The sequence below is a fragment of the Elephantulus edwardii genome, unplaced genomic scaffold (assembly GCF_000299155.1).
Source record: "Elephantulus edwardii isolate Elephantulus edwardi_28Jun2011 unplaced genomic scaffold, EleEdw1.0 scaffold00106, whole genome shotgun sequence".
In the NCBI taxonomy this organism is placed as follows: domain Eukaryota; kingdom Metazoa; phylum Chordata; class Mammalia; order Macroscelidea; family Macroscelididae; genus Elephantulus; species Elephantulus edwardii.
In genome coordinates this window covers 6,754,898-6,769,970 of record NW_006399856.1, presented here as the reverse complement: position 1 = coordinate 6,769,970, position 15,073 = coordinate 6,754,898, and the positions used below count along the sequence as shown (strand labels likewise).

General features: G+C 38.6%; 1 protein-coding gene and 1 pseudogene across 1 annotated transcript in view; both read left to right on the top strand.

Moving 5' to 3' along the window:
* SPAG16 (sperm associated antigen 16) overlaps positions 1–15,073 on the top strand; it is a 1,218,973-nt gene that overhangs the window by 354,096 nt on the left and 849,804 nt on the right. The gene's annotated exons all lie outside the window — the stretch shown is intronic.
* Positions 1,409–2,665, top strand: LOC102859992 (annotated as a pseudogene).

Here is a 15,073-nt window from a genome sequence, read left to right as displayed (position 1 = left end):
AAAAACAAAAAAAACACACCTTCCAAAATCTGATAGTTGATGTATACCAGTTTATTTTAATCTGAAGTTTGAAATGTCATTTATAATAATTTTAAATAGTTATTTCTTATTTAGAAATTAAATTATGCTTGTATATAGTAAAAAATGGAAGTGAATCAGCCATTAAATAGATATGGTATCTAGTAAGGGAATCGCCATTCTTCTGTCAGTTTGATGTACTGCTTTGGCTTGTGGGTTACTGTGATCCTTGAAACTATGTCACTGATATTTCACAGAAGAATGGTGTCAGATTCATCATCAAAAGGAATATTTCAAAATATATCCTGAAGAATAATTCTATGAGTGACAGGATACTATCCATGTGCATGCAAGGAAGATGGGTTAGTACAAGTACTTCTCAAATGCACAAACAAATTTTCAAAACCAAAGATGAAGATGTTGAGGAATTCTACTGCCTTTTACGGCTTGAAATTTATCAAACCTACAATCAAGATACACTAATAATTGATGATTGGAATGTAAATGTTGGAAACAAAAAGGACTGACAGTTGAGAAAGATGACCTTACTAAAAGAAATTGAACTAGAGGCAAAGTTGTTTTTTTTAAAAAAAAATCATAAATATTAACTCTCACATATACCTCACATGATAGATTGCACGGGAATCTGACTGACCATATCTTTGGAAAGAAATAGTGGAAAAACTCAGTATTAGTGGTCAAAAAAATTCCAGGGGTTAACTGTGAAATAGATCATCAATTACTCATATGCAAGTTCTCATTGAAACAAGAAAATGAAAACAAATCCATAAGAGTCAAAATACAACCTCAACTTTATCTCAGCTGAATTTAAGGACTATTTCAAGAGTTTATTTGATGCATTGAACTCTCATGACCCAAACTCAAAACAAATAGCAGGTGAAATCAAAGGGATCATCCATGAAGAGAGAAAAATATTATTATGAAGAAAAGGAAAAAAGAAAATTACCAAAAAAATGTCAGACTCTAAAATTTGTATTAAGATGTATAAATAAGTGAAAACAAAAGAAAGAAACAGTGAAATGAAAGAGTTGAAGATTTCAAAGGGCGGATCGAGAAGGCAAAGTAGAAGTACTATAAAGAAATATGCCAAGAGCTAGAAAATGGAAAGAGAACAACACATGGGCAGTTTTTAAAGCTGAAAGAGTAAACTTAAGCCATGGATTATATACTGAAGAATTCTATGTAGAAATATTGAATGACCATAATAATATGGACCAGCAATTTATGAAAAACCAGTGAGGTGTTTCAACAGACAGATGAGGGCGGACATAATCACATATGCCACTTGGTCAATTAACTGTTCTATCATTGATTGCTTCCATTAAAAAAACAAAGAAGGGAGCGTGGTCTTCTTCTCTCAGTCGGCGCCATGGCGTGTGCTCGTCCACTGATATCGGTGTACTCAGAAAAGGGAGAATCATCTGGCAAAAATGTTACTCTGCCAGCTGTGTTCAAGGCTCCCATTCGGCTGGATATCGTGAACTTCGTTCACACCAACTTGCGCAAAAACAACAGGCAGCCCTATGCCGTCACCGAATTGGCAGGTCATCGGACCAGTGCTGAGTCTTGGGGTACTGGTAGAGCGGTAGCTCGAATTCCCAGAGTTAGAGGTGGTGGGACTCATTGCTCTGGCCAAGGTGCTTTTGGAAATATGTGTCGCGGAGGCCGCATGTTTGTACCAACCAAAACCTGGCGGCGTTGGCACGGTAGAGTGAACACAACTCAGAAGCGCTATGCCATCTGCTCTGCCCTGGCTGCCTCGGCCTTGCCTGCCCTGGTCATGTCAAAAGGTCATCGTATTGAGAAAGTTCCTGAGCTTCCTTTGGTGGTCGAAGATAAAGTTGAGGGCTATAAGAAGACCAAGGAGGCTGTCCTGCTTCTTAAGAAACTTAAGGCCTGGAATGATATCAAAAAGGTCTATGCCTCCCAGCGAATGAGAGCTGGCAAAGGTAAAATGAGAAATCGACGTCGCATCCAGCGCAGGGAACCATGCTTTATCTATAACGAGGATAATGGTATCATCAAGGCCTTCAGCAATATCCCTGGAATTACTCTGCTTAATGTAAGCAAATTGAACATTTTGAAACTTGCTCCTGGTTGGCATGTGGGCTGATTCTGCATTTGGGCTGAAAGTGCTTTTCCAAAGTTAGATGAGCTGTATGGCACTTGGCGGAAAGCTGCTTCCCTCAAGAGCAACTACAACCTTCCCGTGCACAAGATGATGAATACAGACCTCAGCAGAATCTTGAAAAGCCCAGAGATTCAGAGGGCGCTCCGAGCACCACGCAAAAAGATTCGTCAGAGTCCTGAAGAAGAACCCACTGAAAAATCCGAGAATCATGCTGAAGCTTAATCCATATGCAAAGATGATGCGCCGAAATACCATTCTGCGCCAGGCCAGAAATCACAACCTCCGGGTGGCTAAGGAGCTAACGCACTGGAGGGCAGATCTGATAAGAAGAGGGCTCCTCCAGGCAAGAAGCCTGTGGTAGGGAAGAAAGGAGCAGAGAAAGCTGCTGTTGATGTGAAGAAGCCCAAGAAGCCTGCAGTGGGCAAGAAGGCTGCAGCGGGAAAGAAGCCTACAGCCACCAAGAAACCAGCAGCTGAAAAGAAGCCTGCAGCATAAACTCAAATTCTCCATTGCGACAGCTTATTTTAAATAAATACCTAATCAAATGGGGGGGGGGAGAAGGAAGAAGGTAATCCAACAGACTATGGGAATTATCAAAGAATATTGTTAATATTTCATGTAAATAAGTTCATCCTGAAGATCATTCAAACACAGAGAAAAATAATTCTATAGAGTTTAAAAGTTTATAACCTTTATTGAAGTAGACTGCCACTTCTTTCTCTTCCTGAATTGGTGGATTTAATAACTTGTCACTGCCTGGTCCATATTGTCAGGAATCTCCAGTCCTTGGGGGAAAAAGTGGTTGGCAAAGTAAAGGATCAGATTGTCAGTGATTATAACAATGGACTTGAGTCTGGGGAAGACCTTGAGGATGCTGCAAATTAGGGTAAGGTTTTGATCTGTTGTTCACAGGTTCACTATGCATTGTAGTTGACTCGATAGCATCTAACATCAGCACCACCACATGCCAAATATTAGGCTAAGAAATTGTATGTTAACTCATTTAATACTCACAACAACCCTAATACATTTTACAATTCAGCAGCTCAGCACACAATTATTGAATCAGAAACAACTCATAACTGACTCTCTAGCTTGTTTTCAGATAGTTAAATCACCTGGTGGGGGGTGGGAATACCTGTCTTTCTTCTACCAGTACCTGGTAAATTAAAAATACTGACCTTTGGTTAGGCAGTGCAATTTCTTATCCACTAGGCCACGAGCGTTCCCTAAAACGGATTGCCTTTGTTGTGTGCTGTCAAGTCAGAACCAACCCACAGCTGACCCTCCAGTGGGTTTTCAGAGGCAGTAAATCTTATGGGAGGAGAATGATTATCCTTCTCCTGCAGAGCAGCTGGTGGATTTGAACCACATGCTTTTGGTATTGCAACAGAGTTTCTTACCTCTAAGCCACCAGAGCTCCCTAATACATAATGTTGTTGTTGTTGATTGCCTTCAAGTCAAGCAGGACTCATAGCAACCTTATCAAACCAAAGGCCTGAAGCCCCTCTACAACTACCAACATTTATCAAAGTTTAGAGTTTCTGGGGGCAAGTTGTTGAGCAAGTGGATGCCACTCCTGCTCCAAACTTGTCATAGAATGTTATAGGAATTGATAATATTTTTTAGTTTCATGAATTTTTGTTATTGACGAGTGACATAGTTTCATATTCAAATTAGGGCAGCCTGATCTCAGGTTATATCATCTTTAACAATTAGTCCCTATACCCAAAGATAAATGTAAAACACTTGTCCTATTTTTCATCAAGTGCTGGAAGTAGAGAACCCACTTTTGACTCCGAAGTTTTGACTAGAGAGCGGGAGACAATAATAACATTGCCTTTCCACCTATAATCCTTACTGATTGCTTACTTTGTCTTTTAGCTGTTTGAATCCCTTGAGGAGTTTATAAACGGTCTTCTTCTGATGAGAGTTGCTTTACATTGTGAACACTGTGACTTCAGTCTAGAGATTAGTTTGGAGGGACAAAAGGGAAAAAATAGGTAGGGTAGAAAGACTATTATAAGCTGATGGTTGTCTGAGTAAGAGTAATGGAGAGAAAAGAAGGCAAGGGGTTTTTGAGATAGGTTGATGATAGAATAGACAGGACTCAATGATTAATTAGATGTACAAATAGTAATAAAAAAAATAGGTGGCCTAGTGACAAGAAGCTGTGCAGCAATCTTGAAGGCATGTGGTTCGAGGCTACCAGAAGCTCTGAGGGAGAAGGATGGGTAATCTCCTCCCGTGGGATTAACTGCCTCTAAGAACCCACCGGAGGGTCAGTTATGGGTCAGTTCCAAATCTATGCTACACAACAACATCATCAACAACAACAACATTTATTTTCTTAGTGAAACTGAGAAAACATGTCACAAATTCATGTTAAGCCTTACATTAGATCTTCTTAAAGGGTGTTGTGGCTCATCAATGGTTAAAGAGTGTGCAGAAAAGAGAACACTTTGCATTTTAGAACCAGTCCTCTTCTCAGCTCTTTCTCACAGAAGCATTAAGCCTTTCCTTAAGCTATTATAGGGAGGATTCTTGTAAGGAAGTTAGCACAGTTCCTGGCATGCAAAAGTTGTTAATTAATGTTACTCATCTTTCACTTGGTTACTTTCCTTTCATTTACTTGGCATTAGTGGTACAGTTCTTTGAAATGAATTTCTGCCTATCACCACAGACACATGGTTTCCTTAGAGGAAGCTGATATTTCATGAAGATACTTCATTGATCTTTTGTCGCTAGCTTACATCTTCTAAACTTTGTTAGCTACTAACACAAAGTGTTCTGGCTTGTGTGATACGGAGCAGAGGACATAAAGGATTCTCATTCACAGGCATAACGAGTGAGATTGTCAGGCAGGAGGGGAATTGTTTGCAAACTCACTACAAAATGCACCGTTAAGGCACATGTTGCTGTTGTCTGTCAGCCCTCTTTTTTAAATTTTTATTTATTTTTTTAATTAATTTCAATGAACATCTACAGAGATTTTGGAATTCCATTCATTCATTGTTGCACTCTTCTCCCTGCCCCCCACTCCCCCACCCCCAGTTCACGCCTCTCCTTGAAAAGCAAAAGAAAAATTCCTTCATGGTACACAATCCCCCCGCATACCCCCACCCCCACCCCTACCCCAAGTATACTCCACTCTGCAACCCTCGTTCCGGACCCTTAAGATAATCATAATGCCCCAAAAGATATTACTTTTAGACTATTCTCTCCTTCATCAGCCTCAATGCAGTAAACATAATTTATCCAGTTTTTCTCAGTCTTACCCCCACCCTGATGCCAGCCTCATTCTACAACAGTGGCACCATATAGTATTTGTCCTTTTGTGAATGAGATATGTCACTCAGCATAATGTTCTCCAGGGTCACCCATTTTGAATAATATTGCATGAGTTCCTTGTTTTTCAGTGCAGCATAGTATTCCATTGTGTGAATATACCACAGCTTCTCTATCCATTCATTTGTTGATGGGCAGTTAGGTTGTTTCCAACTCCTTGCTATTGTGAACAAAGCTGCGATAAACATGGGTGTGCATATATCTGCTTGGATGTCGGTTATGATCTCTTTAGGGTATATTCCCAGGAGTGGAATTGCTGGGTCAAATGGTATATCTATTTGCAACTTTTTGAGAAAGCACCATGCCACTTTCCACAGTGGTTGTACCATTTTACACTCCCACCAACAGTGAATAAGATTTCCAGTCTCTCCACAACATCGCCAGCATTTGTTGTTTGCTGTTCTGTTAAATTTTGCTAGTCTTACTGGGGTGAGATGATATCTCATAGTTGTCTTGATTTGCATCTCTCTCAGAGTTAGGGATTTTGAACATTTCCTCATGTGCTTGTTGGCCATCTGAATGCCTTCTTTGGTGAAGTGTCTGTTCATATTCTGTGCCCATTTTTCTACTGGATTATTTACCTTTATCTTGTTGTGGTGCTCAAGTATTTTATAAATTCTAGAGATAAGTCCCTTATCTGGTCTGTCAGCCCTTTTGTCAGAACTAACCAACAACTGACCCTCCAAACCATTTCAGAGCCTGTAAACCACACAGAAAAGCATCATCTATGCTTCTGCTGTAGAGCATGGAGCTGGTGGTTTTAACCACATGCTTTTGGGTTGGCAGCACAACTTCTTAGTGATAAATATTTGCGATGTCGGTAATAGGAAAAATTACAGTTCTAAATGAGTAAAACAGTTTCCAAGTTGAGAGATGCTTGAATCAAGAAGCAAAATCATAAGTTGGATGCAAAGAAATATCATAAGAAAAAAAAAATAATGAAGATGTCTCCTTTAACCAAAATGGAAAATCAGTCTTTCCAACCAGGAAGGTGATGCTTTAAATTGCTATTGTTTTGGCATCATTTGTAATCATTTGCCAACTGTCTTTTGAGGGTAAATCAGCTTATCTTTAGCTTCTAAATCTTGTGAGGGCAATTTAACTTCTATTCTTTAATCTTTCTTGCTTAATTATATTCAGTAGTAGCACTATACAAGTTAAATCATATTACTCTACACTTTATAGATCCTGGAATTGTTTTGTCACTACTTTGTCATCAGTATAATTCTGAAAATTCCATTTGCAATCTGTAGGACTTGGAAATGAAATGAAACACAGCCAGAATGAAAATGTATTGACAAGTGAGAACAAGTTCTTTGTTCTCAGTGGGGAAAAGGAGAAAAGAGAAAGAGCCGTTTACATCCCTTGAATTCCGTCCCTTGGCATTGTAGGCCTTTGAAGTTTTCCTTTGCTGGACATGCTGTTTGTTGTTGAACACCATCTAGCTAGAACTGACCCTCCAGTGGGTTTTCAGAGGCAGTAACTCACAGGAGATTTCCCATCCTTCTCCCACTCTGTATCCTTTGGCTCAAAATTTAGATGTTTGTTTTGTTGGTTTATTGTTTGTTTGGGTTTTTGGTTGTTTTTTTGTTTTGTTTTGTTTTGTTTTTAATTGACCAGGGAGGATAGAAGGAGAATTGATGCTTTTGAGCCTTGGTGTTGGAGAAGAGGGCTGAGGGTGCCATGGACTGCTAAGAGAACAAACAGATTCATCCTGGAGACCTGGAGAGGGCTAAACCGGGCTGCTCCTTGGAGGCAAAGATTCTGAAACTTCTTCTGACATACTTTGGTCATGTTGTAAGGAAGGAGCAGTCCTTGGAGAAGGACATCATGCTTGGGAGGGCAGAGGGCAGGTGCATGAGGGGAAGGCCCTCTGAGAGGTGGATTGATTCAGTGACTGGGGCAATTGGCATGAGTGTGTTGGAGACAATGAGATTGGCACAGGACAGAGCAGAGTTTAGAGCTGTTGTACATAGCGTTGCTATGAGTCGCAAGAGACTCGACAGCACATAACAACAACATTGGTAGGTTTGGTCAAAATACATACAGTAGAAAAGAGTGGGATGATGGAAGGTTATATTTTTGTACAGTAGCTTCTATAAGGCAGAATACAGACACCAGAGAGAGTTTGATGGTGTTCTACCCAGTGCGCTAGATATACCTACTTCACAAAGCAATAATTTCCAAACACTAGTGTGACAATTTAAATTAAATACAGATGTTTTGATTCAATTGATCTGTAATAGAGTCTTCAGTACTATTTCTCTAGCAAGTTCTCTTGTCCTCGAGTAGTACAAATACTTTGCAGTTGACTACTCATGTAAAAGTTAGTGTTCAGATCTACTTGTGGTACCAGAAAGGTCTGACTGTGTGCTAGTTTTCCTCCATAGAATAGAGTTCTCATGAGCCAGAATTAATTGAATGGTTTTCCTCTATAAGGGAAACTCCCACCCAGGTAATAATCCACAGAGAACTCTTTGCATTTAAAAGTAGAAGGGATATAGGGAAACCACTAAATCGAGTGGGTCTAGCAGTAGCATTTGAGAACCTCACCACCAGCAAAGCAGCAGCAATGAGAGAATGTAGTGTGTCCTTCAGGACTAGAGAGTCTTGGCCAAGCAGACCAGGAACTATGGGAGCAGCAGCCACAGCAGAGAGTCAGACACCTGACATGAGATGGACCTGAGACGTGAGATGAAGCAGACAGTGGGACTGTTACCACACAATAAACCAGAACTAAGAGCCTTTGCCTAAGTAAATGAGTGAACACTTGAAAGATGTTTCTCAAAAATTAATAAGATCCATTAAGTAGTCAATAGCCCTTCCATCTGGCTCAGACATTGTCCAGTCATAACAGCAAGCTGAACAAATTCATCAATTTTCTGATTGAGTTTGGTGTATATTTCTCCTTCTGCTTCATGTCGAGCATCCTAACAAAGGGTGAAATAAAAACAAAAATTTAAAAGATAATCATGGAAGCAGGTAATAAGGATAATTTTACTGATTATTAAAGATGCTTTTAAAGGGATGAAAGAAATTAAAATATGTTCTCTGACCATAACAGAATAAAATGAAAAACAAGTAACAGAAAAAAATCTGGGAAATTCACAAATATGTGGATATTAAAACCACACTCCTAAATAATCAAAGAAGAAATTGCAAGGGAAATTAGAAAACTCTTTGAAATCAAGGAAAATGGTAAGAAACCTTTTAAAAAAAAGATACATACCAAAGTTTATAGGATGCAATAAAAGCAGTGCTGAGAGGTAAGCTTAAATGTCTGGATTGTGAAGATGGGACAAGACAGGGTAATGTTTCAACCTCTTGTTCATAGGATTGCTATGAGTTGGGGTCGATTGTACGGCACCCAATAATAAAAACAGCAATATGCTTCTATTTGTAAAAGAAGAAATCTCTCAAATCAAGAATGAAAACTTCTACTTCCACAACAACAACAAAAAAGAAATGATTCTCACTCACAAGGAAGCAACACTCTGATGGAATGACATGAGTGATACTGGGTTGCTGCACACTAGGCATTGTGGCCTTGAACAGCAAAGAAACAAAATGTCAACACCTATGCTTCTTTTTGAAGTGTTCACGTAGACTTGTATGTTCAGCATCTTGCAAGTGCAAGTGAAAAAGACCTCTACATTTCTCACTTCTTTTCTTGGACTGAGTAAACCCTGGAGTCTTTGTACCACATAAAGGACTGACCACTGGAAACTCTAGTTTGTAGAGTTTGAGAACTAGATTTCATTTGATTGAGGTGGCATTGTGTCATTTATGGAAAAGTAATACCTATTTATACTTTTACTACAACTAAGAAAAGCTCTAGGTATCACTGTAATTATTAATTACATTGCCAATTATAATTTATCCAGTAAGTAATTTATATAACGCCCATATCGACAAGTTTTGGCAAAACTTCAAGACTAAGATAGACAAGATTCCTGAGTAAAGTTTTAGAGTGAAAAGTTCAAAACTTGGAAATAGAAAACCAAAAGACCTAAGAAATATGGTGAGTATTTCTCAAGGTGAAAGACCTGAAGAAAGATTCAAACCTACCGTGCAGTGGCATCAGGATTGGAGGAAGAAATAATAACAGTCTGCATTATGTAGATGACACAACTGTGCTTGCTGAAACTGAGGAGGACCTGAAGCACTTGCAGTGGAAGGTCAGGGACTGCGGTCTTCAGTATGGCTTGAGGCTCAATATCAAGAAAATCAAGATTCTCACCACTGAATCAATTGACAGCATCATAATGGATGGTGAAGAGATTGAGGTTGTTCACAGCTTTGCTTTGCTTGGCTCCACAGTCAACACTCTTGGCACCAGCAGCTAGGAAATTAAAAGATGTATTGTGATGGGAAAGTCTACGATTAGAGACCTCTCTAAAATACTAAAGTGCAAAGATGTCAGTCTGGAGACTAAGGTGTGCCTGATACATGCTGTGGTCTTTGCAATCACTTGCTATGTATGCATCAGAGAGCTGGACATTGACTAGGGATGATAGAAAGAAAATTTATGCCTTTGAGCTGTGATGTTGGAGAAGAGTATTGAATGTACCATGGACTGCTAAGCAACCGAACAGGTTTGTCCTGGAGAGGGTGAAACCAGGCTGCTCCTTGGAGGCAAGGATTCTGAAGCTTCATCTGACATACTTTGGACATGATGCAAGGTGGTACTAGTCCTTAGAGAGGGACGTCATGCTTGGGAGGGTGGAGGGACAGAGCAGGAGAGGAAGACCCTCGATGAGATGGATTGATTCAGTGACTTGGGTAGGTGTGTTGGAGATTGTTAGATTGGCACAAGATAGGGCAGAGTTTAGGGCTGTTGTACATAGAGTCTCTATGAGTAGCAGATGACTCAATGGCACATAACAACAACAACAACAACATGACCAAGATTTAGAATGATGCAGGAAGTATTAAGGGAAAATGGTAGAAATGCACATTTCTCAAAAAGAACTGGTTGACATTCAACCATAGAGTTGTTGATGCTGTAGTTAGGTGACATCAAGTCAAGTAATACTCATAGTGGCCCTATGAACAAAGGATCTAAACCCTGTTCTATCCTGTACCATCCTTATACTTCTGATCCACAACAGCCCTTTCCAGAAGTCACCATGTCAGTACACCTTGTTAAGGGTCTTCCGCTCCTTCACTTGACCCTCCACTCTTGCCAGCATCATGTCCGTCTCCAAGGAATAGCCGCTCTTAGCAACATGTCCAAAGGATGTGAGGCAAAGCCTCATCATTCTTGCCTCCAAAGAGCACTCTGGCTGCACCCTCTCCAAGACATATCTATTTATTCTTTGGGTCATCCATGAGAGGTACAGTGCTCTTCTCCAACATCAAAGCTCAAAAGCATCAATTCTTTTTTCACTCCTCCTTATTCATCATCCAGCTTTCAGATGCATAGTAAGTAATCAGAAAGACCTTGGCATGAATCAGATGAACCTTAGTCCTCAAACTGACATCAGTACACCTCAGTAATTTGAAGATGTCCTTAACTACAGACTTTCCAAATGAAATGTATCTCCTTATTTTCTGACTGCTGGTACCAAAGGTGTTAACTGTGGATCCAAGCAAGATGAAGCTGTTGACAGTTTCAGTGTCCTCTCCAGCCATCATGCTGCTGCCTATAGGTCCAGGAGTAAGGAACTTTGTTTTCTTGACATTGAGAAGCAATACATAATGAGGGCTGAAATGCTTCAGATCCTCATCAGTTTCAGCAAGCAAGGTTATGGCATCTGCATAATTTAGGTTATTGATGGGTCTCCCTCCAATCCTGATGCCACACTCCAGATGCAGCCTTGGATGTGCTCACCAGCCTATGCCAGGAAATTTGTAGGAAAGCTGTCTGGCCAACAGATTGGAGGAGGTCCATATCTGTTCTCACTTGCAAGAAAGGTGATCCAATTGAGTGTGGAAACTATCGAACAATATCACTAATATTATTGTCGTTGTTGTTAAGTGCCATTGAGTCGTAGGCGATTCATAGCGACCCTATGAATGAAAGACCTTGATACAACCAAAATAATGTTGAAGATCATTCAAAAATGGCTAGAAAAATACATAGATTGGGAGCTGCCAGATGTTCAAGCAGGATTTAGAAGAGGCCGTGGAACTGGGGATATAATTGTTGGTATCAGATGGATCCTGGCTGAAAGTTAGGAATACTAGAGTAATGTTTGTTTATGCCTTATTGACTAGGAAAAGGCATTTGACTGAGAGGATCATAACAAGCTGTGGTCAACTGGATCATAACAAGTGTGGTCAACATTGAGAAGAGTGGAATTCCAGAGCACTTGATTGTGCTTATGTGAAACCTATACCTGGACCAGGCAGCTATTGTGAGAACAGAGCAGGAGAACACTTCATGGTTTAAAATTGAGAATGGAGTGAGTCAGGGTTGTATTCTCTCTCCATACCTATTCAACCATTTTAGGAGGCAGTATATGATCAAGAATTGACAGTGTTAAAAGAAGAATTCCAAGCAGCACTGAAGGCATTGGTGTAAAACAAGGTTCCACGAATTGATGGAATTTCAGTTGAGAAGTTTCAGTACACAGATATAACATTGAAGTACTCATTTGTGTATGTCAAGAAATTTGCAAGACAAGCAAGCTACCTGGCCAATGAATTGGAAGAGCTACATGGATATGCCCATTCTGAAAAAAGATGCAACAGAAGGCAGAAAATATCAATCTAATTAATACTATGTACAAGTATAGTACTGCTGAAGATAATTCAAAACTGAGTTTCTGAAAGCAATGTAAGACAATTGAAACATCAATAAGGTAGTGGAAGGTAACAAATATTTAGAAATTTGAAATGATAGTGAAAACCAAAACACTGTTTTACCTGAAGGAAGAAAAGAACTGATAAAAATTATAAGCTCAAAAATATTAATATTATTGTCAAGTGAACTAATTATGTGCTTTCATGTTCAGTAATAAAGTGCTTCAGAAAATAAAATTTTGGGAAAAAGGACTAATAAAAGCAAATTTGTGTTTTAATAAACATCTTAATTTTTTAAAGGATATAGGGAAAGACAAGAGTATCATAAATAAATGACTTCTCCACTTTGAGTACATTAAACCTGGTAGGACAATTATCTGCTGTGAACCCCTGTGATAACTCTCTACGATAAAGAAAAATAATCAAGCACAGATAAAGCAATGGAGAGTAAATGACATATCTCTCTGCTGAAGCACAAGATGTATATAGGCATATTATTAACTTTGAGGCTCTCAGTTTCCATTTCATAAAGTGATGATAAAAATAGATACTTCCCAGGAATATTGATAATACAAATGCATGAAAAGCATTAATAACAGTGCCTTACCCAAGCGATACTGTACAAAAGATTATCTATTGTAATTGTTATTATACCTCCAATTTTAAAAATATACCTTACTAATCAATCAAGAAAACTTAAGTGCTTATATTACATATCAGTGTTGGTCATTATGAGATGATAATTTGAATGATAGATGTAATTGACATATTTTGCTTTCATTGATCTGATTGCTTAAGATATTTAATCATACACCATCATATCCTCCTCTTCAAAGAATGAATCTTGATATAACCATTTTTTGCATTTTATGAAGGTACTGACCTACTGGTACACACACACACACACACACACACACACACACACACACACATATTTGTTGTTGTTGTTTTCACAATGTGGAAGAAGTACAAGTCAATAGTGAACCCTAGCATGGAAATGACTTAGATGTCAACATCGCTAATTAGCATCATGTCAAAGGGTAATATTATCTGGCAGAATGTGTTCATTTACCTAATTATTATATGTTTTATCTTATACAGGAGTCCCAAATTTCCCATAGAAAGCAAAAAGAATTAGAGAACAATTTGGAAGCTTTTTAATAAAAAAATTTATGGATTTAAATATGTAATTAAACCTATAATCATGGCACAAATCACTTTATGTTCTATTATACTAAAATGAATGCATTTTTCTTTCTGAATGATCAAAAAGCCCATATTATCCATAAGAAGATAGCATCCTCCCTCCTTTCAAATGTTTAAAATGTAACTACATTATAGTAAATGACAGGATATTACCAAAGAATTATAGGACACATCTTTTTCCCAAAATGGGAAAGAAACATATTAAAAAAAAAAAGAAAACACCAAACACACCAACAACCAAAAGCACAATTAAAACTAGGCAAAACCCCCAAAAAGCAAACATGATTAGATATGATTAGAAACAAAGGTTTAAATTCTGTGGAAATACATGCAAAACAAGTATTAAAAAATGAGAAAAATAAGACTAGGTTTATCTATCTGCTAAGTGAGCTTAGTAATTAAGAGTCCTGTTGGCTCAGTGGTTCAATGAATGCTTAACTGTTAGCTGAAAGGTCAAATCTACTGGACTAATTCAGAGGAGGACATGACAGTCTTGTTATTGTTATGTGTCACCCAGGAACCTGTACAACAGCTCTTTACCCTGCTCTGTCCTGTGCCAGTTTCACTAATGGGGAGACACCAATCCCGGTGACCCAGTTATTGTATCAGTCCATAAATCTAGTTATAAAGAATAGAAATGAGAAAAAAATGTTTAGGAATGGATATTATTATTTTTTTTTAACAACAAGGAGCTAAAAATCTGAAAATCTCAATAAATGCTGATGCTAATTTAAGCAATGGAGTGTACAACTCTTGAACCATCTTTTCTCATTTCTGAAATGAGAGATTTGGAATATAAAAAATGTTTTCTTAGCCACCCTGCAGTTCCTCAATTCAGAAATCCCAGGCCTGCTATACAGGGCAGGAAACAGAAGGGCATATGCAAAGTCCATATGCTAGGAGATCCTAAGAAATATGGCTGTTCATAGTACATGGGCAGAGCTATGGAAAACTTCAGCGTCAAGCACCTGAGATAGGAGTACTACCTTCTGTTGAAAATAGCAATAAGAGAAGGGAACTTAAAAAAAGGCCAACCAAGATTGAGGAATTTATCTAGGAAAACAGATCCAATGAATATTAAGAGGGAGAATTAGTAACTGCAGTTTATGTTGTTGCTGTTGTGTTGCTGTTATGCACTGTTGAGTCAGAAGTGGGTTTTCAGAGGAGATAAATCACAAAGATTCCTCCTCTGGAGCTGCTGGTGGATGCAAATATCACGTCTTTAAGTTGGTAGTGCAGTTCCTTACCGTGTCTGCTGCGTATCAAAGTCATTTTCCATAATTCAGATTACTCTTGTCATACTTTCCTGTCTTTACCCCACTGCTTCTAAAATCTTGGGATGAAATAATGTTATTACTGAACCCTGGACTAGCACAATGGATCAGATTTTCAAATCAGGTGAACATAATTATATAGATTATTAGGTGTCTAGTAGCATCAAGGTTATAGTCATCAAGACTGTGGTTCATTGTGTTTTTTTTTCTTCCATCAAAAACTGTGTCTACCCTGAGTAACATATGTAGTTTTAGTTTCCTAAGACTTTTCAGTCTGCAAATCACCTCATCTAGAAGGCAATTCTTAAGTTATGAAACATCCGTATTT